The sequence below is a fragment of the Protopterus annectens genome, chromosome 9.part0 (assembly GCF_019279795.1).
Source record: "Protopterus annectens isolate FY-2018-M chromosome 9.part0, PAN1.0, whole genome shotgun sequence".
In the NCBI taxonomy this organism is placed as follows: domain Eukaryota; kingdom Metazoa; phylum Chordata; order Ceratodontiformes; family Protopteridae; genus Protopterus; species Protopterus annectens.
Window position 1 is genome coordinate 1,094,787,841 of NC_056743.1, and position 27,381 is coordinate 1,094,815,221.

A 27,381-nucleotide genomic window follows, 5' to 3' on the forward strand; every position below is an offset into this window, starting at 1 on the left:
GAAATCCGTCTGTTTTCTTTTTGATTCCAGATCCTGGATCGCATAGACATGGGTGATCTTGAAGGAGACATCACGAATATTCTGGAGAAACAGGAACTCATATGGCAATTAAAGCTGAACTCTTTTAGAAAGCCTGGACTAAACTACTACTGTTCAATTAAAAGTGCACTGGAACTTAGAAAATTGCCACATTGTTTACATGACTAATTGTATTTTATTTTATTTTTTCTACAAATTGGTTTTAAATACCATTTTAAATCATTTGAAATTTGTGTATATTTTGTTTCCATCATCATACATATATACATTTTTTTTCCACTTTATTCAAAATGATGGTAATAACAATACTAACTAATTATGCAATTATATAGGTTTTTAGGGTTCTTGTACACAGACCTGAAGAAGTCTAGAAGGACGAAAGCGATCTTTGTTAACAATAGGTTATGAAAATATAAACTGATTTTTACATGCAAAATGTATATGTATATATTTATATATAATTTTTGATCGCAAAATTAACTAAGGTTGATATATTTCCAGCCATGTAGTATATTGCCTTGTATAAAATCACAGACTTAATAATTTGGTTAAATAAGATGTACCATTAAAGTACATTAGGGCTATATATTATTATGACAGCTACTAGGTAGGGCAGGACCAGCTCGAATGTCACACTGATGGGGAAGGGATGTGAATTTAACATGTGTACCAATAACACTTTGTTTTACAGCACAATAAACCACTCCCATGCGTGATAAAAAGTATATATATATATTTAGAAAGCTTGTGAGGAAATTATTACTCTATTTTTGTTTTACTTGGATCGCTTGTCTGTGTACTTAATAAAGGATTTTCGACTGGAAACAGACTGCCTGCCTTGGTTGGATTACTTTCGAATACTTAGTAATGCTGTAGAATTATATATTTTCTATTATTACTTTTTGACTTGAGTTTACGTTCGCTACTTTTACTACTATTGTCTGATCTGATTAATATACAGTGATTAACTAGAAATATATGGACTGAAAATCTTCCACACAGAGAAGTTTCTTACACTGTTTTGTTAATATATTTAAACCTTTCATTCTGGCTGATATTTGTGAGACGCATTTAAGTTCCGAAAGTACTTGCATATTTATTTGGTGACACTGTGGGCCACTCCTAATAGCCTTGCTCTTGGTCATGCTACCATTTGTATTAATAATAATATTACTTTGGTGACACTGTGGGCCACTCCTAATAGCCTTGCTCTTGGTCATGCTACCATTTGTATTAATAGTAATATTACACAGATTGGACACCCTTTGTTAAGGGCCTTAAAGTAGCTGATAAGGGCATGGCTGATGGCAGTGATAACTACCTTATAGTCTAGGCAAAAGGGGGAATAGCTAGTAAACCTGTGCCAGCCTTTCCCAGGTGTGTGTGCATGTATAAATCAAACCTCAAGGAGTGTGTGTCAGCTACTTGGGTAGGGACATGAACCACTAGTTGGACAAAGAGGGTGCTGGAGGTCCTGTCTTGGCCACTCAGCTGAAATCTCAATTGTATAGCTGTGCCAGTGGTGAGTATTACTGGGGATCTGGAGAAAGAAGGAGAAACCAGTCCTGGACTGACTGTGGTCTCTGTGTACTCTTAAGGGAAATTACATTTTATGCAGAGAGCTGCATCTAGAAATACTGTGTGTGTGTACTTGTCATCCTCTTAGTAAATGTCCCCCACTGGTGCTAATGGTGAGGATTGAGGCTCCTTGATTACTGTTGCCTGTGGTGGGGTACCACACCTTCTTTTTCTACAAACGCTCTTTGAAGTGTTCTTATGACTCATCTGATGTTGTATCTAGTTCAGCTGTGGCTGGGTCAGTAATGAGAAGGTTTATTTGTGTATATTCACAAGATATACTTGAAGATGTCAAAGCTGAGATTTTTAATTCTCTTAGAGAATGCATGTGCTCAGCCAATCAGTTGAAGAGAGAGCAGTCTGAGCTTTTGAAAGCTGGCCAGTACTGGGTTACTGTGGCAGATTACCCTAAATGCCACTGTGGCTCTGAGGAAGTTGAGCCTCTACTGTTACAGGTAAGTAGGACTTGTATAACTGCACCTTTTCCCAGAACAAGCAAGGAAATAATTTTACTCAAGAATCTTTCCGGTGCCAAAGAATGAATTAATTGGATATCAGTCCTAGACCATTCTTTTTTAAACTTTTCCATTAAATCTCCAAAGTTTAAGATGCTTTCTCTTCAGCCTCAATTATCCCTCATCCCACTACTATGTTTCGTGGTAATTCCAGATTTAGAAGATTTTCCATCACAAAGACTCCAGAGACATTTTTTTCACATTTTCTACATCTGGCTTACACCTTCTGATCTCTGCCTTGCCTTTTAGGTGTTTTACAGCTTCAGTGTTTTCACAAAGTATTTAGCACAAGTAATACCATATTTCTTCAAAAATAAGACTGGGCCTTATACTTTTTCCCCTGCCGAAATACGCATTAGGGCTTATCAGGGGATGCCTTACTTACCCCTGTACAACATTTATTCATTTATTCATGTAGAAAAATCGACATTTATTCATGTACACAAACTGACATTTATTTGGTACTTTTCCATTATTGGGCAACAGTTCTAGGTAACGTGTTAACAGTTGTGTGAGAATTCTACATAAACAGTGCAACAAACCTTTCATCTTTAGAATATCTACAGCTTGACTTTCACAGTACAAAATTTCATGCTTAACAGCAAGTGCAGAAAAATCTCAATACACGTGTATCAGAGCAGGAGAATAACACAGGTGAATAACTGCCACGTTTTGAGTGGTGTTTCTTTCTTTATTCCTTACCCAAACCGTAAGAAAAGAATGATGAAAAGTCATAAAAATGAAGTCTGGGGACTACTGGCCTTACGTTGTTATTACCCCTTGATAATGAAACATTACCTTAATGCAATAAAGTAAAAAAAAACTGACAAGAGCTAGCAGCTGAAAGCAGAAGCAAGCCATTCTGTTGCCCCGATAACAGAAAAGTTATTGAAATACAGTAATGTCATCTTCTGGAACATAGTCATAAGTCTCCAACCCCCGAATTCCGGCCTGAATTTCTTGCAACTCCATTTCTTGTAGAACCATTGGCCCCAGTTTGTCATGCCCAGCAACAGAGCTCTCCTTAAATGAGCCCTGCTTGTCCATGTAGCCTGGTCATAGTGCATTGACAACACAGCTTTCAGTGATTTTATCCCATGAATTCGCCCAAGTCACGACCTCTTGCAGGCTAAGTTTCACAAAGTTTCCAGGCTGATTTCTCTCCATTCTATTTTCAGTGTAGTCATTGAGTTCTATGCGCAAATGGTCCTTGAATGGCTTATTTATTGCAATATCAAGAGTCTGGAGATAGGCAGTCATTCCTGCGGGAATCATTATTTGATCTATTCTTCTCTGTGCAAGGAAGTTCATGTCTTTAGCGCGGTGAGTGCTGGCTGAATCCCAGACTAGCAGACCTCTTTCGTCACCTCAAAAAACAAGTGGCAGCATTACATCGACCCACTTCCTTATAATGCATTGTGTGCACCAGGCATTTTTGGTTTCAAGAATGTAAATGCCTGAAACATGTTCAATCTCATCTTTCTTGCCCTTACTAATAATTAGAGGTGGGGTTTTCTTTCCATGTAGATGAATTGCCAAAATACAGGTAACACGTGCACTTTCGTAACCAGTGGAGGGAATATAGATTGAAGAGGCACCCCTCTGATCAATTGTTTGAGATCCTTGACCCATAAACACTGCAGTTTCATCCATAGCAATCATGTTGGAGAGTTGGTATTTAGAAAAGTCGATGCCGTCAACAAAGGACTTGAATGCAAGCGCACGTTTAATAACTTCAGTATCTTCCAGCTTTGAACAGTGTTGTTGATCTTCTTAGAAAAAGTTCAGATTGCTGAAGGAAGCCATCCAGTCAATGTTGTGATGCTTTGAATTCTTCTGGGGATATTTCTAACTGTTGCCATTGCAAGGGCAAATGCTTGAATATCAGCCCTGCGCACAACCAAAGCCTTTGCTCTCGTATTAACAATCCATTCACAGATGTCTTTCAGCTCAGGAAATAATAGCTGCCAAACCTGATCCATGCTTGCACTTCTTAGCATTTCCTTTGTCCACCTGTTGACTGAGGTTATCGTACTCTGCTCACCATTTGCGGACCATTCGAGATCCAACTTCTCTTTTTCAGAAAGCCATCAGATTCTTTCCCCGGGAGTCCTCCACAATTCCTTTCTTGTACTCTATGGAATAGCTCTTTCTTTTTGCACTCAGCTTGTCTGGGGGTGGGGGTTAATTGAAGACTTATGAGACAGGAGTGGCAACAAAAATGGTGACAGTTAAGAAGACACAATCACACCCGTTCATTATCAAGTGCGCACATTTTATGTGCGTTGTCTGTACTTTGACCAATAAAAGTACACTTGCCAGTGTTTATGGGCCAAGGATCTCAAATGTCAAGTGTGAGTCAGGATTATGGTTATAGTAAGAACTGTGGAGGACTCCCGGGGAAAGAATCTTGTGACTTCTGCAAAAAGTTGTTGGGTGTCCGAATGGTCCAAAAATGGTGAGCAAAGTACGGTAACCTCAGTCAGCAGGTCTCAATATTTTATAATTCAACACGTCTGTCATATTGTTGACTATCTTAACTGGGGCTTATTTTTGGGGTAGGGCTCATATCATGACTACCCTGGAAAACCATGCTAGGTCTTATTCTCTGGTTAGGTCTTATTTACGGAGAAATACGGTATCTCATTGAGGTTTACAAGCCATTCATATTTTCCATATTTAGATAACTGACTTATATTTGTTGACTTTTTTTAAATGTCATGAATCCCTGGCCTGGGTAAAGAACCTCCTTCTCAATCTAGGCGTCCTAGTGAACTTATAAAAAGCCCTCAAGACAAAATAGATCTTTACAAGGAACAGTTTCTGAATATCTCCGCACAGTCTCTGACCTCATCCAGGGAATACCTCAAAATTCTCAGTTTTGTAGCCTTTACAATTCTCAGGATTCCTTGTGCAGATTTCACATGAGAAAAATTCACCAGTTCCTTAAATCCATTTGGACCCAACACCAATGCCTACATGCCTTCAGATTCCATTTTAGTGGTTTGTCAAAAGGGAATTACTTTGACACGTGGACCATTGTTCTTTCAACCCTGGTCTCCCCTTCTACTATCCAGCTCCTACCCAGTTTGTAATCACAGATGCATCAGACTTTGCTTGGGAAGCTATGTCCAAGGGGTTGAAAATTCAGTGAAACAAACAGGACAAATTAAAACACATGAATATCAAAGAATGATGGCAGTAATAAATACTCTCAAAACTCTAAATCATCTTTGGACTCATGGATTTCTGCTTGTAATCAGAATCACCCGTAATGTAGTACATCACCAAATTGGGAGGGGGGAACACACATCATACCCCCTCTGCAGACTAGCTATAGTAGCCTGGTAACTAGCAACTCAGTTCATTCTTTCCCCATCAGCCTGACTATATTCTCTCAGAGTAAAAGCATTATTGTAGACAACTTGAGCAATTCAAGGACAGACCCTCACAAATGGAAAATGAACCCAGTGGTATTCCAGGAGTTGATCCATTTGTGTGGGACTCCTCAAATAGGCCTGTTTGTTTCCATGCACAACAGAGAGTTTAAGAAATTCTGCTCCAGGGTTCCTTGCAAATAGGCCTGGAAGACAGATGGATTCTCATTCTCATTGAGGGGAATATTCCTGTATGACTTCCCACCCTTTCTACTGAAATACAGGGTCATTCTAAAGATTCAGAAGGACACTCCAAAAAATTGTGGTAATTTCCTTTTGGCCCAGGCAGCAGTGCTTCTCCCTTTTTTAAATGGCCAAGGGCAATTGTCACAAGTTTCTTCACAGACCATACTTACACATGCAAGACAATGGTTATTTGATGCACCCCAACTTGAATCTTCAACTGACTGCCTAGATGACAGAGTTTTAATAATTTCTAGCTACCTATTTTTGAAGGATATGCAGTAGGTATTAAAGGGGGCTATGAAAACTGCTAATAGAAAATCATGTATGGATTTAGTAGAAGAGATTTTGTTGTTGGTGCCAAACCAAGAACCAGGACCCTTTAATACCCAGCTATGACTGGTTATTCAATATGTGTATCAGTTATTCATCTCTGGCCTTTCTTCTCGTCCCTTCTGTTCTCTGCTGTCAAGATTTGCCTCTTGGTTATCTGTTTGTCTGCCCTAAGATCCCATCCTTTCTACCTAGCCTAGAAGGGGTTCTTCATATCTACTGACCCAGAAGATGGGTGGCTACTCCTTGAGATCTTGATTTTGTTCTAGAGGAACTTACACTTTTTCTATTTAAACCAGCTCATCAGGCTGAATTGATGTTCTTAACATAAATAGCAATACTCATTGCTCTGATCTCTGTAAAAAGAATAACCAAGTTACACACTCTTATGGAGAGTAAGCCTTATCTAATTTTTCATAAGGATAGAATACATTTGAGAAGAAATCCTTCATTTATGTTTAAAGTGGCTTCAGAGTTTACTTTGAGTCAAGTCTGTTTATTTCCATTTTGCATTCTCTGTATGTCTACAAGCAACTCACATACTATATTGACAGTTCTAAATCATTCAGGGGTTTGGATCAGTTGTCTATTCCTTGTGAAGGTAAGAAAAGGGGCAATCAGTGTTAAAACAGATAATTTCCAAATGATTGTCTCATGCTGTTATTTTCTGTTCTCACCATGGCAAGTCATTTCCAGGCAAGGTTAGGACCTATTCTACTAGCCATTTGGCTTATTCTGTGCTTTTTGGAAAGGAGTGGACTTCAGAATTATTCTAGAGGCAATTTGTATTCTGTGCATACTGTTACAAAAGATTACAAATTTTGTGCCCTTTCTAGGTTTCAGGACTGTTCTTCAGGGGCTCCAGAACTCAGTGCCTTTCTCCCATTTTTTTCTAAGCTCTAGTAAGCTATCCATATAGCTTAGGCTATTGCAGCAGTGATCTAATGATGAACACATAGTACAGTTGTGAAAGCAAACTTACCATAACAGTAGATGTTCATATAGATAACTGTTACAGACATGAAAATGCTAGGATGACACCTGGCAAAAAAAAAAAAAAAAAAACAAGAAAATCTTATCTCCTGCAGGATAAAGCAGAAGTGTGCTGCTTTGAGATTTCACAAAACAGGAGTCGGAAGCCATTCTACAAAGCAGATTAACTATCAACAGTGATGCCATACTTTCTTAAAATTGTCTGCCTTTTCATGAGTACCCACATCAGAGCCATCTCCGATCATTTTTGAGGTAAAGGAGATGACAGATCTGGTATTTTATTTACTGAAAAAGCCAGACGTGTCAACAGCAGAACATGATATACCTATTATGGAGCCCTCCATAAGCTTCCTATAATACATCTTCCATATTTGACTGTAAGTTTATTGCCTAATGGTGTGTTAATACTGCTCAAGGTACAGCCAAGTAGTAACCAGTTCTAATGTTGAGCTCACCCTGCAAAGCATTTGAATATAAAATGAAAGATATTAACCTTCCCAAGATAAAATTAAATTAAAAAGGAGATCCATCTCCTGAAAAGCAGGACATTTACATGGTCCATACTGAGTCAGCATAGTTTATAAACTCTGACCATGAGGACATATCACTTCAGTCATCTGGACCTCTCCAGAGGAAGTTATGCTGACAGAAACCATTAATTATATGTAACAGTTTGTCAGATTTCGGGCTGATGATCCCTGCTTTCCTAAAATATTACCTGGAAATTATGGGAATGCCAGAGTTAAAGTGGAGAGGTCCACCTGTTTATTAGCAGTTTTAATGATATGGTGAAAGCAAATAGTTTGCTCCCAGTTGCATGGTTTCCAGCACCCAAGGGAGACAATAACCTTTACAAATCTCCTAAAGAAAGGCAGGATCTGTGTAATAATCACAAGGAAAAACTCTTTGTAATGCTGGACTAACATCATTGCCACCATATGTGAAGGTGAGCTGTGATCACTGCCTCTGTGTGACACCCAGATGGCAAAATGCCACACACTCATGTCAAGATATATGGAAGAGATGGGATTTTAATCCAATCACTTTCATACAAATGTGAAGTAATAGTATTTACAAGTCTGATTTTATAACTAGTTTAGAAAAGACAGCCTACCTCCAAGAGAATAAAGAGAATATGCACTAGTGTCCTGGGCATGAGCTTCCAACCTCCACACCCAGATTGGTCTCCCCAAAGTACTGAGTATTTGTTCAAATACTCCCACAGATTCCGGACTCTCTGCTGGCTCTCTGTAAAGCAATGCCTTTTGGTGCACTTTTATCTCTAGCAACTGCCTTTCACACACAGCTTTATTTTCATGAGCACATATACAGACAGGCACACACACAATTCCCAGGGAAGGCTGGAAGACTTAGTTCCCTGCAGCTTTCTTTCTGGCACAGTAGTACTGCCACCACTGTGGAGGAAACCACAAGCTTCCAGTTATCTGAAAATATGAAATGCACAAGTTCATTTCTTTCATAAGCAGTGGGCCTTAGTTAGTGGTATGGAAGATGTATGCCATACAGCTTGTTAGCCAACATTTTTAATACTGTTTACCTGCCATATAAACAACAGTGCATAATATACTTATAATAAACAAGCACTTGTAACAAGGGGTTAAATCATAAAATACATGTTCTTAAATAACAAAATTAAATAATGTAAACACAGAATAAAATATACATAGAAAAAGTAGGCTGTAGATATCTAAGTTCCCTGGCTAGCATACTGAAGAAATACTGGACTCTAGATACGTGAATAGCTAGTACTCACAGATGGTTCCACACAAACAAGATGTCAATAATATCTTCCAACAACTTTTCTTCATGCATGATTATGTAAAATGCATTTCCCCAAGCCGGAAATATCCATAGCGTCATTATGTTGTTGCTGGGAAAACAAGTAGTGAAATCAGTTTTTATTCATCATAGCAGCCTTGTCTGCTTTCCTTGCATCCTGGATATTCCCTGATGTCTTAGTGATAATTTATTATAGCAATTACATCCCCATGATCTTTTATATTTGTTTATTACATTAACAAAAGGAGCCTGTATGTCTAGAGATTCGGCATGTTTCAAAGATATTCAGTGTTCTTTGTTATTAAAAAGTACAGGGTCCCACGCTCCCACTGGTTATAACAGCAAAATACAGATGAACATGAAAGAAGAAATAGAAAAAAAGATGCATTACATTTTAACTGTTTCCAATTACTTTTCTTTTAGCCTGACATTACCCCTGTCCTAACACCTTCTGCAAATTCTTTTTCCACTTCTTTTCAGTCTAAAGTATGTAGCATTTGCAGCTTATTCTGTTGGCTGGGATATGCAGTTGCTTGTTGGGTATGGGAATACAATTTTGTTATTTGGGTGCCGTTATGAGCTGTGAACTATAGCTCATATGTCCTGTTATCAGAGTTCACTTTTAAGACATATTCACTAAAAGTCTCCCTGACACAGCCAAAAATAGGAAGAAACAGAGAAGTGTTATACCACAGCTGATAAAATGGAGACTACACATTAAACTGTGCAAACAATGCTCTGGGTACCATCTCCAGATCAGGCATGTATGAGGCTAATACAAACCATGTAAAGCTAAGGAATGAAATATACTAGAGGCATGTTAATTTCAATTAATAGATGCTACAGTAAATAACCAACGATTTTGTTTCTTGTCAAGAAGCTGATACCTTTCTTTTCAAGTTTAGTTGTAATGCTAAAACAAAATGGTCATTTAAAACATTTACCATTCTACAGCCTGTCAGTTTCAATGGAACCATTGTACAAGTAAAATACCATGTGAAATTGTTCAATCTCGCCGTTTGTTCTTACACACGGGTTCGGAGCCGATCCTCGGCTCCGAGTCGGCCGCATCACTAGCTCGCATCTTCGAGAAAGCTCGAGGCACAGTAATATCCCATGATCCTCCGGTGCTAACCCTCCGATCTAGTTTGCCGCTAGCAGCAGATCGCATCGAGAGGCTCGGGCCAGTACAATTTTTACTATTTTTTCTTGTTAAATATGGATAATTTTTTATATTTCTTATAATCTTTATCTTAGCATTTGATAGCTTTATATATATAGTAGTTGTGTGACTAGTTTAGGTAGCTTGTTACCTTAAAATTATTAGTAAGGGCCTTAGGCCGTTTTTTGTCTGTAAGAATTTACAGTATTTAAAAGAAAGTTAACTTTTTCTATTTTATTTTTTCTTTCAAAAAAAAAAATATATATATATCTTAGTGTGCTGTGGTGTGTTTTTTTACATTTATATATATATATATATATATATACATATATCTCTTATATTGTAGTTAGAAATTTTTCAATATAGTACTGTCTTTTTTTCTAGTAAAATGTCAGAAAAGACTAAAAGTGGATTTAAAAGGTGTCAGTGTGGACAGAAGATGTCCATTACTGACAACCATTCATCCTGTGTCTACTGTCTTGGCCCTCTCCACTTGCAGGAAGACTGTTCCATCTGTCATTCCTTTAGTGGGAGGGTCATGCTGGAAAGACGCAGGAAGTTGGTGGACAGAGGTTTGATCAAACCTGAGTTTCAAGAGGCCCTGGACAAGGCTGAACAGGTTTCGAAGTCTTCGAAGGGGTCGAAGTCTTCAAGAGTGTTGGAGCCCAAGTCATCGGCTCCGAGAACCTCTTTTCAAATTCGGACACCGGCTCCTATGACTTCGGTGCTGGGTGTCGAGACCTTATCTCTGCACGAGGCTCAGGTCTTGGAGCCGGTATCAGAGGTACCACCGTCTACTATCCTTCGCTCGGTGACGGCTTCGATCCCTTCGACCCGTTCTTCGAGGCCGCTTTCCGACTCCAATGTGGACCGAGTGGTACAGAAGCTTATGGAGAACTCGGCTTTGTCAAAATTAATCGAGGTTTCATCCCAGCTGGTTTCGAAACTCGAAGCTATTCCAGTTCCCTCGACACTTCCTCCTCCGAGACCCGTCGAGTCATCGGTGTTAGGAGTCGAAGAACCGATGATTGTAGAGCCCTCGGTGCCAAAGCCTCCAGTAGTGCTATCGGCTCCGTTGACCTCGACTCCTTCGGAACCAGCCGGAGAGTCTCGGAGCCGAACATCTTTCCTGGGTTCCGGGGGGGATAGTCGAACCGAGATTTCGGTTCCGACTCTTCCTCTCGGTGCCTCGGCTCAGATCAGTTCGGATCCATCCTCTGTATCGGAGCCCGTGGTTCCAATTCCGGAGAAACGACCTCCTTCTTCGGATCGGGTCGGATCTTCGGGTTGGGGCATCGGTGCCTTTGACATCATGAGGAAGGTCTTGTTGGATCAGACACATACTTCATCAGTATCTTTATCTCCTTCCCCAAAAGGTCTGCATTCTGCTTCTGTGCCTTCGGTACCTACCAAGCGTCGAGACCCAATGCCTCAGAAGTCCCCACAGGGAGACTCTGGTTCCTCAGATGCATCCCCAGAAGCTCCCACTGAGGATGTTCCGAGGAAACGACTGTGCAAGAGGAGGCACATAGATTCCCTACAGGAATCTCTTACATCTGATACTGATTTAGATGAAACAGAAGGGTCCCCACGGTCCACCTCTGAGGATGTCTCTTTTGCAGACATTTTGGAAATCCTGAAGCAAAGAGGGGACTGGCAAACCCTTACCCCTTCTGCGGATGAATCGGTTTTACTGAAGGCATTTGGGACTCAACCTTCTACCTCCTGGGTGACTCCTCCCTTTGACGATCTCATGGATCTAGTAGCTCGGAGGGCTTGGGAAACACCTGATACAGTGGAACCAGTCCCGCGTAAACCCAACAAATACATGACAGCTCCCCAAGACAAAGCATATCTTACAAAAGGAGTTCCCGTAGACACTATGGTGGTGGCGGCGGCCACTAAGAAAGAGATGTCTGAATCATCTTCCTCTGTCCATCCTCCTAATAAGGATTCTAGGACAATGGACAGATATGGGAAGCGCATATTTAGTTCGGTGACTTTTTCCATCCAATCGCTCAACTACCTTACGCATTTCACATGTTTACAAAGAGATCTCATTAAGGAATTAGGAGATACTCTTCAGGGACACACAGATGCTGCTGTCACCGAGAAAGTGACAGCACAACTTAACACCCTAAATTCCATAGTCAACTCGTCCATGAGGCTGATTTCATATGCAGCCGAAGGATCGAGTAGAGCGGCAGCTTCAGCGATTGCCCTGAGAAGACAATCCTGGTTGCGCTTATGCTCCTTTGCGGAAGCCTTTAAGTCTTCCTTTGCCAATGCCCCCTTTGATGGTGCCTCCCTGTTTGGGCCCAAAGTAAAGGAGACTCTCACGAGGTGTGAGCAAGAAGGGAAGACCCTGTCTGCTGTAGGGGTCCGTTTTTCCATTCCATCTAGACCCTACCCTAAAGGGCAACGAGGAGGAAAGATGTGGTTCCGAAAGACTCGGGGATCTTTTCAACACACCCAAAGCGACGCCCCCTCCAGAGGCAGAGGAGGGGGAAGAAATGGAAGACGCCGCCCAGCCGGCAGAGGGGGTCCGCAAAATCAGGGTGACAGAGACCTTCTCTGGAAAACCCTTCCAGCACTCCTGAGTGCAGGCCCGGCTGTCCTACTCTGGAGGCAGTCGGGGGTCGCTTGGCTTTATACCCAGAGGCCTGGCTAAATCTTACATCAGATTACTAGGTGAAAAGCATAGTTACCAGAGGCTACAACATTCCCTTCATAAAAATACCACCAAACTCCAAAAAACTCCCAGATGTTCTACCCAGTCTGCGAGACCAAGCAACCATAGAGATAAGAAGGTTGCTCGAAAACAGTCATCCAACCAGTCCCAGCGGACCAAATAGGATCTGGAACTTACTCAAGGTTCTTTTTAGTTCCAAAGAAAACAGGGGACTGGAGGCCAATTTTAGACCTCAGCAAGTTAAATACCTTTGTGAGAAAGGAAAAGTTCCGGATGGTCATGCTTCAGTCAATCCTCCCTTTTCTGCAAAAGGGCGACTGGATGTGCTCTATAGATCTCAAAGACGCATACTACCATATCAAAATGGCCAGGGCGTCCAGAGATCACTTGCACTTCCGGCTGGGAGCCAGTCATTTCCAGTTTCGCACTCTGCCCTTTGGTCTCACCTCAGCCCCCAGGGTGTTCACCAAATGCATGGCAGTAATAGCGTCTCACTTGAGACGAAAGGGATTCCAGGTGTTTCCTTATCTAGACGACTGGCTCCTTTCCGCCACCACCAAGTGTCGTCTTCTACAAGCCAGGGACTACGCCATCAGTCTTTGCTCTTCACTAGGCATAACGGTGAATTTTGGAAAATCTGTCTTATCGCCATCACAGCGTATCTTATTTATAGGAACACAGCTAGACACTTCCCTGGCTCAAGTTACTCTCCCCCCATCAAGAGCGTCAGACCTCAGGCACCAAATTTCGCTCCTTCTTCACAACAACAGAGTCTCTGCACAACAAGTATTAAGAGTGCTAGGCTTGATGGCAGCATCCCTTCTTGTAGTTCCTTAGGCAGGATGCACATGAGGATCCTTCAATGGATGCTATTCGCCCAGTGGTCGTATCTACAACTTCCACTGTCTCACGAGATCTTGATCACGAATTATTGCAAGAAGGATCTCTTGTGGTGGATACACAGTCAAGAGCTAACACTAGGATGACCCATTGTATTACCCAGTCCGGTAGCAACTCTAACCACGGACGCTTCCCTGATAGGGTGGGGGGGATTCTTTCAGGGACAAACAGTCCAAGGTCAATGGTCCAACATGGAGTACAATCTGCACATCAATGTTCTAAAGATGAGGGCAGTGTTTCTAGCATTGCAACACTTTCACAAGTCCTTACCTCGGGAAACAGTGACAGTTCAGACAGACAACATGTCAGTGGTCTGGTACATAAACAAGCAAGGGGGAACCAGATCTTACCCGTTATGCAGAGAGGCCCTCAGAATTTGGCAATGGGCAAAGTCCACTGGACGCTTTCTGATAGCAAGGCACATCCCGGGGACTTCCACCGTAATCGCGGACAGGTTGAGCAGAGCCATCCTGTTCCCTCACGAGTGGTCCCTCAAACCTCAAGTGGCGGAAGAGATCTTCCGCAGATGGGGCCAGCCTTGCTGCGACCTGTTTGCATCCCCTTTGAATGCCAAATGCAGAAGCTATTTTGCCCTGTTACCCCCCCCAGGGGGTGTCCCCAGGGACGCACTGGTATACGATTGGCCCCCGGGTCTCCTTTATGCTTTTCCTCCTGTTCCACTAATTCCCAGGTTTTTGCAGAAAGCCAAACGTCTGGACAGGACCATAATACTGATAGCCCCATTCTGGCCTTGACAAATCTGGTTTCCCTTCCTTCAATCCCATCAAGTGGAGGAACCATGGATTCTGGACCCGGAGCCAGATCTGTTGACACACTCGTCGGGAGTTCCTCACACCTTCCTCAAGTCCCTCAAACTGACAGCTTGGCTGATCCGCTTCCCATCTTAGCCAGGTCGGAGTTACTATCTCCTGCAGTACAACAAATTATTGTATCTTCTCACAAACCATCTACAAAAAAATTGTACATCAGCAAATGGAACCGTTTTGCGCACTGGGCCTCCAAACAAGGTATAGATCCATTCGGGGCCCCAGTACACAAGATACTAGATTTCCTTTCCTCACTTTTTCAAGAAGGAGCATCAACATCCACTATAAGGGTTCAACTGGCCGCTATATCCAATTTTCATATTGGCCGTAAGGATGGTTCTCTTATGTCCCACAGGCTTTGTAAAGCCTTCATGAAAGGTACTTTTCATCTCCGTCCCCCTTTTCGTAATCCAATAGCACCTTGGAATCTTAATCTCATGCTGTCACAACTCATGTTGCCCCCTTTTGAACCAGCAACCACAACTCTGTTAAAATTGCTTTCATGGAAAACACTTTTCCTGGTTGCCATCACTTCAGCCAGAAGAGTTTCAGAGTTGCAGGCTCTATCTATCCGACCCCCGTACATGATTTTTCATCCGGATAGAGTAACCTTGCGCACCAATCCATCCTTTCTTCCAAAGGTTTGTTCGATTCAGAACATCAATCAATCTATTGAACTGCCTACCTTCTTTAAAAATCATTCCAATAAGCTGGAATACACATTGCACAAGTTGGACGTTCACAGACAACTAAGATTTTACTTACATAGGACAAAAGAGTACAGAAAGTCAGATCAACTATTTGTCTCATATGCTGACCAAAGAAAAGGACAGGCAGTAACGAAGGTTACCTTATCCAAATGGCTCTCAGATTGCATAAATTTCGTATATGCTGAATCCAAACAACAACTCCCTTTCAAACCCAGAGCTCATTCTACAAGGGCTATTGCTACCTCTTCAGCCCATACTGCTCATTTGCCTTTAGATACCATTTGTGCAGCGGCAACGTGGGCAAAACCACATACCTTTATCGCCCACTACAAGCTAGACAAGAGCTCCAGGGACAGGGTGACGTTTGGTTCCACTGTACTCAGGAATGTTCTCCCTTGAGCCACCCGGGAAAAAGGAGCTAGGGATGCTACCCGTGTGTAAGAACAAATGGCGAGATTGAACAATTTCACATTAAGAAGTTATGTCTTACCATAACGATCCATGTGAATTGTTCATCTCGCCTTTGTTCTTACATTCCCCCCCTCCATCCCCCGTCCTACGGTCTGGGAGAACAGTTTTCGATTAGATTCCTTTTCAGCCTTTTCTAGGTATGGTTGACATGTTATTAACATCAGTAATGGCATCTTTTATCCTCTACCTGGCAGTAGGGTTTCAGACAATTTGTAGTATTTGTTCATAAGTGTTTTAGACACATTTCTAAGAGGGATTCTTCTGGTATAGCAAACTAGATCTGAGGGTTAGCACCGGAGGATCATGGGATATTACTGTGCCTCGAGCTTTCTCAAAGATGCGAGCTAGTGATGTGGCCGACTCGGAGCCGATCCCGTGTGTAAGAACAAAGGCGAGATGAACAATTCACATGGATCGTTATGGTAAGACATAACTTCTTATTTTTATAACAAGGGTAAACCTGTCTTACAATCTTGTGGTCAGAAGCAGTATTGGATGGAAATGATCACCTGCGACTCTAGGCTCAGGTGGAAAGGAAAATATCAGCTTAAGTCCTCTAACTTTCTGCATGCCATATTTTCCCATTCACCTTTCTCCATTAGCTGAGGAAGACAACTTTCAATTCCATCTGTCCTCTAGATAGGCAATGTCCACAAATTGCAATTTCAATCAAAAAGAATACACAAGAAAGATTCTACAGAAACCAAAAGCTTATTCCATTTCACTAACCCATCATATCAGAAAATAGAGGGTCTGGCTTTCATGATCAGTCATTGTTCAAGTATGTTACCTGTCATTCAAACAGATCATAGATTTTATTCAGTGCTGTTTGTGGTCCCCAAAATGACAGCACGATAAGATGAATGCCATGTTTATCATTCCTGAATACTTTTTACAAATTCATGATGATAATGTTAAAAACTGCTAAGTTACAGAGAGGAAAGATCCTGTTTGACCACTCTGGGCAAGGAAGATGCTTACATCTTACACATCCCATCAAGCCTACTTCATAAGATGTACCTTAAACTTTAAATATCTCATCATCACTGTCAGTTTTCAGCACTGTCACTTGGATTAGCCACAGCTCTCAGATGATTTATCATATCTTCAGGTCTACTCAGAAATCAAAACATGACCTTTCTTTACTAGCCTGGTCACAGAAACAGTTGTTTCAATAAATTAGTATGACAGTTTCATTAATTCGGTCTTTGGAAACTATGATAAACTACAAAAAAAGTATTCATGGTCTGTGTAACTTCGTGACCATCATTAACTTTATTCAGATGAATGTGTCTCTAAACATGAGAAGCAGCGTGAAATTCAGAATGCAATGATATCATTTTCCCAACAGTATACATTAGCTCTTACAGTTTCCTAAGAACCCTGGGATTTAATACATTTGTCCATGTGTGAGTAGAACTTTTTCTGATTAATGTTTTGCAGTATCAACATTTTGGATGATACTCTTATATCTGAATTTAGAGACATCATCATAGCATCGTAGGAGACTTGTATGTTTGAAGTCGTCAAACTCTGATATTTGTTTTTGCTGGTTTGGAGATTCTGACTGAGAAAGTTACTAGTTTGTGGTCTATTCTGACCAGTAAAAGGGATACCTTAGGGATGGTACATACAGATGTGAAGGTTAAGACTAGGTCAAGTATATTTTCATTTATAAAATCTTAAGAATTCTTGAATATTCTACTAGGTAAAGTCACCCAGGATAACTGTTCTTGCTTAAGGGAAGTTCAGTTGTGTGATTTTTCTGGAGAGGTAGAGGTGGATCTGTAGCATGCTATGAACAGATAGCTAATCTTATTTTGCATGAACTGGATCTCAGTAAGCTCTGCATGTGGGTCTCTAGATAATTGTGTTTCAAGGTAATGTGGTCTCTGGCAAGTATGGATATACTACACAGTTTCCGTCTAGTATAAACAAGTGGTACATACATCATGTATATATTGAGGGAGTGCACCCTGAGTTTGCTGTTTAGACTTCTAGCGTTAAATAGATCCATCTTGATAAGGTCCAATGTTTGTGTTTGTTTTGAAAATTAGATTGTGGGGATTATTAGCTGTGCCTTGCTCCCCCCCCCCCCACAAAAAAAACGCTTTTGCCAGTATACGGAAACCTTAGAAGAAGTGGTGCAAGCCATGTCAATGACACAACAGGTAGCACATTCACCTTTGATACAGAAAGCTGTGGATTCTATTCTTACACCAGACTGATCAATTGCTGACACTGCAGTACAGCAGGGGGGGTGCCACATTCCTGTGTGTGGTACTCTTTGGGTAGGACATTAAACTGAGGTCCCATCTGCTTGAGTTGGTGGTAGCTCATTTGGATGTAAAAGAACCCGCTGCACCTATTGAAAAAGAGTAAGGGTCCTTTATTTTCCATAACATAAACAAAACATTATTTACATATTTACAAACTGTACATATTTACAGGCACATGTATACACGTCATCATTATTATTCTTCTATAATTGACCCCCACTCCTTCCTTCATAACCAGTAATCTAATTTTTCATAGTATGTCTTCCAAAATCTATTTCCTATTAAACAAAAATTCATTCAGTCTTTTATTCCAAATAACCCATTTACATAAATTCTTAACAGAGTTGGAATCTTTCTGATATTCCAAACTGATAAGTACACTTTTTGCAACTCAGTTTGCACCATACTGTATATTTGCTTTATTATTTATATATTTGCCGCACTGTTTCTGTCCTTTGCTGCTGTTGTGTACGCTTTGTTTCTCAGGGTAACTCAGAAGCTAGTTTCAGGTGGGGGTTGTTGAGCCAAGCCTATCTTAGCTGTTAGTCATTACCTGGGGTGTCTTTTTTCTGTGTTGTACCTCCATTACAAACTGCATTTCTGTGAATTTGTGCAGAGCTGATACAGCAGACAGCTGAATTATCCTGACTGTGAGCAGAGTTGGAATCTTTCTGATATTCCAAACTGATAAGTATACTTTTTGCAACTCAGTTTGCAATGTGCTGTATATTTGCTTTATTATTTATATATTTGCTGTACTGTTTCTGTCCTTTGCTACTGTTATGTGCACTGTCCCCCCCCCCAAATCCTTTGCAAGTGTTCTAGTCTTAAACTTGGTAGTTTTGGATTTGCCTGCCCCTGCTGTAAATCTGATCTTGGTCACTGCCCCTAGTCCAGTCTTATTTGATCACTCAGCATAGTGCAGTGAGATTATTTGGGTAGGAATACCCCCTTGCTTCTTTGACTTTGAACACTTCTTTTTCCTCCCTCTCCACTTAAAAAAAATGTACACCTTATTCAGCTGCTTTTACTGTAACTGTGTTCTTCATACTTTATTACCTTATTTTTGCTGTGTGCTCTTAAGTGTTCGGGTGCTTTTATTCTGCTGCATTTAATACTGCTTGTTAGTAGCATAATTAAATTTATCTGTTATTCTAAGCATTTTAAGGTTTGGTCTTAGCACTTGTACTTCAGGCGAATTACTTTACATTTAAGAAACTTCTTGTGGTCTACACTCTTGTGGACAAACCCTTAACAAAACCTTCTTTCCATAAGGTCCTGCATACCATTGCTAGAATCTCCTTGTGTTCTGACTGCGTGTGCTTCTCAAACAATCTGGAAATATAGAGCTGATAAGTATATTCTTTGGCACTTTTTAACTGTTCAGAGTTCTGCACTGTCTTAATTTTTGCTTGACTGAATTATATATATAGATGTATGTATATATATATATATATATATATATATATATATATATATATATATATTTTTTTTTTTTTTTATTTTTATTTATTTTTTGCTGGCACTGTTTTCTGATGCTCTTAAGTGCCTCCATTTTGATTTTTTCCTAATTTACTGCTTTCTGCACTTGTTTTCAGTAGTTTTTTAATTTAATTGCATTTATTTAAACTGTATTTGCTTTAATATTGCTACATACTTGAGTGTGCTAGCTTGCACTGCATTTGAAATTTTTACTGCTGTTTTAGCGGTTTTTCTGAATTAAAAAAAAAAGTTTTAAGCTTGTTTCCCGTCTGTCTTGTAACTAGGCTAGTCCAGATACAGATTTGCTGTATCCAGGACTGTTTGTAAGCTTCTGAGCCCCCTAGATCTTTCTGTGTTGGAGGGAAGCCTCCTAGCTTATCAGTGGGAGTGGTAAGCACTAGGTAGCCTATCTACCACAAGAGGAGTAGTTTCTAGATCAGAAATTGTAGTTTATTGTCCGTTTGGGCAGTTTTTTCATCCCTATCAACTTTCTGGTTTAAAAGCCCACATTTGCGCTCGTTTCCCACATTTCCTGTAACTTGTCTAGTCCAGACACAGATTTGCTGTATCCAGGCCTGTTTTGTAAGCTTCTGAACCTCTCCAGACCTTTCTGTGTTGGAGGGAAGCCTTCTAGCTTATCAGTGGGAGTGGTAAGCACTAGGTAGCCTATCTAGCCCACAGATTTGCTGTATCCAGGACTGTTTGTAAGCTTTTGAGCAGTACCAAAAAGTCTGCTCTTCAATTTTTCCCTTAGATCTGCTGGTTCTTGCTCTCCTGCACTTTTACTAGCTTATTAGTCAAGCACTTTACCAGACTTCTTGTAGCAATTATTGTAGCACACAAACATGCTCCCAGCACTAAACATTCTACAAGGAAACCGCTCCAGTACTTATTAATGCCCACCCATACAGACGTGTCTAAAGGTCAGTTCCCTGTGCTTTCTCCTATTAGCCTGGTTAACTTGGGCATCCTGAGGCAATGTAGCAACTGCCTCATGTAGCAACTGCCTCATGTACACTGACAACCCTCTCCTCTTACCTCCCAACACTCAAGACTTGCGAGAGATGCACTTGTATATCCAAATTGGAAGACGTGCACTCTCCAGCCAAGACCACAGTAGCTGGTCAAGAGGAGATGGCCAACACTTGCAGCACACCATATGGAATACATAGCCATCCAGAACACACACCAGCACTGCCTTCACATAAAAACACAAACCACACATCCACCTTTGCAGAGGCTCTCAATAAAAATCTACCCAAACAGCAGAGATCTCCAAGGCAGAAACGCACTCGACCACCACAACACAACACTAATCATGAGACGCGCAACTCTCCTAAACAGTGTGCCACCCAACCAAAGCCCCTAAGGCAAAACAGTATGCCCAACCCACTAGTCATAGGTGACTCGATAGTAAGGCACACTGATGCCCCACTCACTAGGTTGAATAAAGAGAAAGTAACAGTCAGGTGCCAGGATCCACCACATAACGCACGCACTCAGGTCCCTCAACAACAGTTACAAATATGACTCTATCATTGTACATGTGGGTATGAATGATCTGAGATGTACCTCCCTGGACTACATGAAAAGAGACCTAGAGGAGCTCTTGGATTATTTATCCCAAGCAGGTATGACCCTAGCCCTGAGCAGCCTCCTACCATCATCCAGACTGGTACCACAGTACAAGCAGAAAATGATTGATTTCAACAATTGGCTAAGTTTCTGGTGTCATTCTAAGGGGATCCAGTATCTGTCTGCCTGGGATGACATGATTAACGGACCTCGATGCTTTGCCAGAGATGGCCTGCATTTGTCACCCCTGGGCTTCTGGATACTGGCCGAGGCTTTTACCACCCCTATAGTGCCTTTTTTAGGCAGTGTTCCAAAGACCCAATTACCACCATAACAGCTACAGACAAATGCAATCTGAGGGTCATGCTGCTCAACGCTAGAAGTCTAAATCTCAAAATGCACTCACTTGAAGCACTCCTTAAAATGGAGAACATCTACATTTGTGCTGTAATAGAGACCTAGTTCAAGGCAGCAGAAAGCACCCCCCTGCACTACCAGGCTATAACTCATTCCACACCTTTCGGCCCCAGAACTTGGACCAAAGTTCTAAAGGTGGTGGTGTTTCCATATTCATAAAGGATGTGCACACCTCCAGACTGGTAGCCAAACATAACCCATCAGAGATGCTTCAGGTGCAGCTAACATTGAGCAAGACAGCAATTCAGGTCGTAGCCTTCTGTAGGTCTCCAACCATGTCCTAAGACTCCCACTCAATGTTCCTAAGCACCTTGGAAAATATTAGGGTCCAACCTAACACTCTTATACTAGGCGACTTCAACTACCCCTCCATTAACTGGGAAAGCTACTCGTGTACCAATACACTTGCCTGTTTCCTGGAATTCATTAATTCCAATGTCCTGGACCAGCTCATTCTTACCCCCACTAGAGGTAGTGACATCCTTGACCTGGTCATTACTAACATGGGCGACTGTTGCTCTACACCAGTAGTCAAGTCCTCCCTGGTTAGATCCGACCACAAACAAATCACCTTGGAAATCCACATCCCTCCCACCCCCGCAAAGGTAACCACCATGAAAAACTTCTCCAAAGCTAACTTTGGGCTCCTAAAAACAGAGGTGACTAACTTCACGACACCCATGCAAATGGAAAACAGTTGCATGACCACTGAATCATACACCAATGCACTGTACAAACACGTACACAAATGCATGGATCTCGCCATACTCAATAAAACCAAGACACTATTCTCCAGAAAAAGGAAGCCAATCTGGTGGTCCCCTGCCATAAACAAGTTCTACAACAGAAGGAGGAAACTGATGTGGAATAATGTGAAGTCCCAAGACTGGAAAAACTCCCTTATGAGCCTCAACAAAAAGTTGAGATCCCACATCAAATCCTCTAAAGCTAGCTATGAAAACAGTATTGCAAAAGATAGTAAAGACAACCACAAGGCCTTCTATAGTTATGTAAAGAATCTCCACGGCAATACCCAGATTTGCTCGGAGCTACTGCACAAATGATATCTCCTATACTGAGCCAACAGATATTGCCAGTATACTGGCTGACATATTCAATGCCAACTTTACCCCTCTCCCCCACCAAAGGACCAATCACAATACCAGTAGATTGCCAGGCACCCAGTATTACTGCTGCACAGGTTAAAACAGCACTGTCCAAGACCAAGAATACAGCTTCTATGGGACCTGACAATATCCCTGGCTGTCTTCTACATGAACTACAGAGTGAACTGGCACCTCACCTGTGTGCCCTGTTCAGTCGCAGTCTCAGGCTCCATTCATATTGCTAAATGGTCTGAAAAGCCTGTCACTACTGTATTACCATCTACTGCACCCAGACCTTCCCTCTTCTTAAGTTCATTGTCCTTCGTTCCGTATAGCTAATTTACCACATTTTACTACTTCTGGTATTTTTTAAACATCTTTCCCGTTCTTTTTACATTTTCCCTTTACATCCCAATTAAAGTCCCCTGCAGTTATAATTTCATGTTAACTACTATATAATCTAATATTTGAGGAAACATTCTCTTTCCTTGCTCTTTATATATGCATAGAATGTACAATTTTTCCAAGGGGGGCCGCGGTGGTGCAGCAGTTATCATTGCTGCCTCACTGCAAGAGGTTCTACAGTTTGATCCTTATGTGCAGAGTCTGCATGTCATCCCTGTGGTTGTGCGAGTTTCCTCCCACATCCCAAAGACATGCTGTAGGTGGATTGGACCTGTAAATTGGCCCTAGGCGTGAGTGCATGTGCGTGCGTGTGTGCGCCAGGCTGGCAACTTGACACCATAAAAACTCCACTGCCAATCATGAGTGAACAGGTGATCTGCTGTGGCGACCCCTAACCGGGAAAAAGCCGAAAGAAGAAGACTGTATAATTTTCCCAACATGGTCTATCCACCTCATATCTACAGTTAACCTTCCCAGTATTTTCCATTTTGTTTACATAACACAGCCACTCCAGAACAACATTAATTTCCTAAATTACATATTATATTTCTGCCCCCCCCCCATTTTTTTCTGTTTGCAGGCTTTCTTCACTTGTCAGGAATCTTACATCCTCTAAAAGAATAACATCCTTATCAGATTTTCCACACCATTCCAGTAACCCTATTCTTTTTACAGTGTTAATTACACTATTCACATTTACTGCAAGTACTCTTAAAATTGTTGCTTTTCCTTCTCTTTAAGTTCAAGAAGTATTTTTAAGTTTTCATCTTCTTATTTTTACTCTTCCTCCATTGAATATTTTTCCTGTGTTGATGTACAAATAATTGTTGATCCTCAGAATCCAATTTTCATGATTTCATTTAACTGAAACGCATTTAAAACTTCTGCTTACCTTTCATTTTAATCTTTGCTGAAGTATTTTTAAATCTTTTCGTCACCCTTATCCTAGTGCCTATTGTATTTATTTTCCTAACATCCTTCGCAAACATATGACTTAGCACTTTCAGTTTCTTCAGTTTTAACAATTTGAGTACAGTTACCTTCATCCTCCTAAAATCTAACATTTTATCTACAGTCTCTGTTATTACTTCATCCTCTTTTTCATTAATATAGTTTCCCTTACTTGCTTACTACTTTCAGAGATTACGGTACTTTCCTCCTCATCCTGCTCAACTGTTCCTTATTCTTTTTAGAATCAAGCCAAAATTGCCCTCCACTTTTACACTCTGCATTCCATTTTATGTGTATTACATATGCATATTCATCGCATTGATTACATGTTATATTTGAACACGCATTTATCAGATGATTGAAATCCCCACTGAAAAAGTTTTTTGACTGTCCCACGTATCCAGTTGTTCCTCTGTTACCATCCATAATTGGTAAATGCTTTATTGCATCTTTTTCATATTTTAAGATAGCATCAAATTCCCATCCCCCATTTCAAATATCCCTTTCATCCTTAATTTTCTCAAGGACAGAAACTAAATAGCACATTAGTGAAAAATAATTTTTAACATATTTTAACTCAGTTTCATCAATGTGAAATTGAAAGCCACTTATGTTTATCTAAATTCCTTGCCTGGAAAATACAAATTCATTCCATGGGTAACAGTCCTTATTTTTTCACAATTAAACAAAAATCTGACATCAAGTCTTCAATTAAACATGTTAAGTCACAAAATGTCTCTGCCCAGATCATCAAGGACCTAATGTCTTTTGCTTCAAAACACGAAAGTAACACTAAATTATCCACACGCAATATCTGTTATTTCTTGTTTCTAATCTGAACAACAAATCATTTTTTTTCTTTTAATAAAGTTTAGTCCTTTTGTTTTTTTCTAGCTGCATCAACATACTGTTTTCCAGATGGCATCCCACTTGTATCCTTGTGTCCGTACAACTCACCACTTGTTCTCTTTCCACCCAGCTCACCATCCATTCCAAAAACATTTTACATTATATCCAACCACAAAATCTTAGACTGTTCTCCAAGATCACATTTGTTCAGTAAACATATGTTAAGGGGATGGGGCAGGATGGGGGGCAGGGGGGGTGCTTGACCCCCTCCCCAGCAAAAAAGTTTTAAGGAGAACAGCATTTTTTCAGATTTGCTCTTCCCAGAGTTTTTGGTCTTTATCTGGTGCTTGTCATGGTCCATGCCTGGGTGATGCTTTAGTTTGTTTGCTATTGACCTAGAGCTCTAGTCTAATTTATACTGTCTATGCCGACCCTTTTGAAGTGGATGACAGGCTGCCAGTGTTTGGTTACAGCAAGGCCTCTGAAGTTTTAGTATCTACAAGTTCTCACAGTTGGTGACTGAGGTTTTGCTGCAACTCGCTTCTCTACCCCAACTGTTAGTTGTTTATGCCAGCCTGACAGTATTTCTTGTCTTACAACTATGCGGTGGCATTTAATATCTAACGCTTGGTATCCTTTGGCCTCCCACTGTACATTTTTGGCATTCATAAAATTGAAAAAAAAAAATCTCTTTTCAGGAATATCCTTAAATGAAATTCTAGAAAAGGAAAACCTTGTGTACGGACAAAGGTCACTTCTGTTTAAGATTTAATACAAGTAATAATTTGGTTTCATTGAGCTCCTCCATCATCTCAGAGATGTTTCCAACTTACAAATGTTGAGCTGCTGACTTAAAGTGAAAGCGTTTTGTATAGTGAGTAAAGGTACTGACGGATGCCCTAAAGAAAGGTTTTGAGTTCTTAGGCTGTAAGGAGTATAACCCCTTAGCAGTCCCATAAGCAATCCAGGATATTTTAGGGGTCTACATTTTCTGAACTGGATTTCCATCTAGATGATCCCCGAAAAAATGGAGAGGTCTTGTATAGTGCTCGAGCACATTAAGCACATTTAGAGAATGAGCGACCTGTGCATCAGCACCCTGATTGGAGAACGAATATTCTTCAGCAGGGTATTAATATACAAGTAATGTCCACTGAAAAATGAGTCCACCGCTTCACAGCAGCATATCAAGATGCTGTGGAGCTCCGACAGAAAAAATCTAACAGCCACCATTATTTTATGCTCAGTAAGCAGCACTTCTGCTGTTTAGCGGGTGTAAAATGTAAAAAAAAAAAAAAAAAAAAAAAAAAAAGAAAATGAAATTGTGTGTGCAAGTGTGCACGTGAGTGAAGAGTTATGTTGCACTCGCTAAGCAGTGCATTTGCTGTTTAGTGAGTCTAAAACTAAATATAACAGAAAAAAAGTGTGCATGTTTCTTTTTCTGTCTGTTTGTTTGTTTCTGTCTGTGTTTGTGAATGCATGCTTGCGTGCATGAAAACGAGGTTTGTGTAAGTGAGGGAGACAGAGTAAAGAGTGAGCGATCCAATACTGGCAGCAGCAGCAGCAGCATTCCGGAGGTTTACATACCTCTCACCTCACAGATCCACTTAACTGAATAAAACCTAAAATAAATGGGGAACAAAGGCTCAAAACAGGAACATTTTCCTGTAAAAAAAAAAAAAAAAAAAAAAAAAATCACAAAATTGCTTCAGTAATGGAACTTATGTTAGGATGCATTTTCTGAAGTGAGTGTGAGTGGTAGAGATGGTGAGATCGATGAAACACTGGCTGCAGCAGCAAAGAGGTTTGCGTACCCCTCGACCTTTTAGATTAAGAAATCTGGATAAAGCCTGAAATAAAGGGGAATCAAAGGCTCAAAAATAGGAGCAGATTTTAAATGTTCTACTTAAAAAAAAATTAAAAGTATGTTAAATAACAGGATTTGTGTTAACATGAATTTTCTGAAGGAAATAATGTCTGATATATGTTATTTAGTGACTTCGATCCCAGCGACTGCAAGAAACCATTTTAGCAGTAAGGCACCAAATAAGTATTTAGATATTTTTTTTTATGTAAAATCTTCCTCTAACACCATTTACATGTACTACAGCAACTTTGAAACATTAGGCGGAGGGACTATTTTACATAGAAAATATATGAAAAAATAATGTAGTAATATAAATAAGTAAAACACAACAATTTTACAGATAGCCCTTTCTCTAAGTGCAATAATGCCTTCCAAGGTGTGTGTTAATGTGTAATTAATGCTCTTCCAGGGGTGTAGCGCCCTACGACATCAGGCCTCATTACACCCCTGGGCAGGCATTAATTACATATTCACACACACTGTCAGGCATTATGCTTGCTTAATAAAATCCTGTGGCTTACACAGCAGTGATCTCACTAGATGCTGTCAGGGGCTACAAACTTGCACTGCCTTTGAGCACCCTACTACATGACAGAAAGCAAACAAGGCTTTTGACGGGTTTAGTAAGAGGGAGTAAACCTTTATCACCCAGCTTATAAGAACCATTAACTGCCAAAAGTTCATGGCCCAGACAAAAGCAACATATTGAAGCAAACTTGACTATATAGTTCAGGGAATCATAAATTACTCCTTAAAAGAAATGAATATAAAACTTGTTGTGACAAGTGAAATTTGCAAGTGTACTGTTAA